The 2,098-nt window shown below is 46.7% G+C and overlaps 1 pseudogene; it reads left to right on the plus strand.

Annotated features, from left to right (window-relative positions):
* The first annotated feature begins 497 nt into the window (after window positions 1-497).
* LOC121999403 lies at window positions 498-1,244 on the plus strand (annotated as a pseudogene).
* Window positions 1,245-2,098: the final 854 nt, after the last annotated feature.

Raw genomic sequence — 2,098 nt, forward strand, 5'->3', positions numbered from 1 at the left:
AGCTTCAGCGTCGCAGGAGCACAGCACAGTAGAGCAAGTGTTGGAAGGTCTTGTCACTACAAGAAAAATCCTCATAGACATCGGTGGAACAACAACGATTTTAAGCAAAAACCGATATTTTTGAGTATTTTACATCAGGTTTTCCAAAAACCGGTGTCTATGAGCATAGATTTTCGCTCATAGACATCCATTTTTTAGCTGATGTCTATGAGCGCCTTTTTTTTATTAATAGACACCGGTTTTAACAGCAGTTTTTAAAATCCGGTGTTAATGAACCAATAATAATAATTTAATTTTTCCACCAGCCCAAATTTATAACACTTCACAAAGTTATCTCCAAACCTAAACCAATATCGTATGCAGGTTTTATTAATGTGAAGCGGGCAGGCAGTGGCAGTCTGGCGTAACCGCGACTCGAACCGTCTGCCACACAACGCCTCTCCTCCTACCTTCCTCTCCCCCCAAACCTAAACCCATTCCCATCGATCTCTATCGCGATGGCATCCACGAAATCCTTTCGCCATCTGCTTCTGCTCCTCGTCGTCGCCCTCCTCTCCCTCTTCCGCAGAGTCGTCGTCGCCGCCCGACGCCTGCTCTCCTTCGTCTCCCTACGCGAGTTGTTGCTCCACCTCTCCTTCCTCCGCTGCGGTCTCCGACCCGTCACGCTCGACCTCGGCCATGCGTCGCTGCACATCTGGGGCCCCAACCCTCGCCGTTCCAGCCGGAAGCCTGCCCTCCTCCTCATTCACGGCTTCGGCGGTAACTCAAAGTGGCAATGGGAGCGCTAGATCGGGGCCCTATCCCACTCCTTCGATCTCTATATCCTGGACCTCCTCTTCTTCGGCAGATCCCGTTCCTCCTGCGCCGACCATTCCGTGGGCTACCAGGCGCGGTACGTCGCGGAGGCGATGCGCCTCCTCGGGGTCGCCCGGTACTCCGTGATGGGGATAAGCTATGGCGGGTTTGTGGCATTCCGCCTGGCGGAGATGGAGGCGGTGTCGGTGGAGCGTGTGGCGATTCTCACCGCTGGAATCTGCATGTCGCCGGAGCAGTTGAGGGTGATGTCTGCAAAAGAGAAGAGAGACGTGTGCGAGCTGCTGCTGCCGCAGAAGGCTGACGATCTGAGGGCCCTCGTCAGCCGGTCCATGTACCGCCCCCCCAAGTGCTTCACAAAGTTAAAGCACTTCACATTTTCTAAGGCTCTCTTTTCTATAGGGTTATTTAATCTAGTTGTTCTTCCATAATTCATCAAACTAACAAGTTATATGATACACAGGATTCAGTAACTATTGTAGGATATCCACTTGGTGGAGATACAATCTCTGTGTCAAAGGGTGTGGTATCACGAATTGAGGTTTGATTTCATGAAATTGTGATCATAAGCTTTTAGTATTTTTTTGGTGAATTTTATATTCTTGCTGAGATTGTTTTATAGATGATAAATTGCTGACTTAAGTGTTATCAATTTTAAGTTGGTTGAAAATTTTAGAACATGGTGTCCAAATGAGTTTTTTTAATATTAATCACTTTTTTTTTTGCTTCTATTTCAGGTTAGTATGCTCATGGATCCTCTGATCTGCTTGGTATTCAGATTGATGCTGCAATAAACCCTGGTTGGTAACTCAACCTAGTTTCCTTGCTAGAAAGATAGCATTTTATTTTTTTAGATAGTTGGATGTTATTGCACCACTTTCTCTGGGAAGGTACAGATATATTCTTGTAAAAGTATATTAATGTTGTCAAAGAAACGTACTTGTTTTGCAGGAAACAGTGGTGGTCCTGCCTTCAATGATCATGGTGAGTGTATTGGTGTGGCATTCCAGGTATTCCTTCTGCTAGCTGATTCTACAATAGAGGCCGACTATATTGCTGCATCAGAAGTAGCAAAGGAGGCAGTTTGGATCCGCAAGTTCATTACTAAGCTTGGGGTGGTTCCTAGCATAGCTGATCCCATAGAGCTCTATTGTGACAACAATGGAGCAATAGCATAGGCCAAGAAATCTCGCTCACACCAGCGGACCAAACATATACTACGGCGCCTCCATCTCATTCGAGAGATCATCGATAGAGGAGATGTGAAGATTTGCAGAGTACCCAC

Source organism: Zingiber officinale, chromosome 7A (genome assembly GCF_018446385.1).
Source record: "Zingiber officinale cultivar Zhangliang chromosome 7A, Zo_v1.1, whole genome shotgun sequence".
In the NCBI taxonomy this organism is placed as follows: domain Eukaryota; kingdom Viridiplantae; phylum Streptophyta; class Magnoliopsida; order Zingiberales; family Zingiberaceae; genus Zingiber; species Zingiber officinale.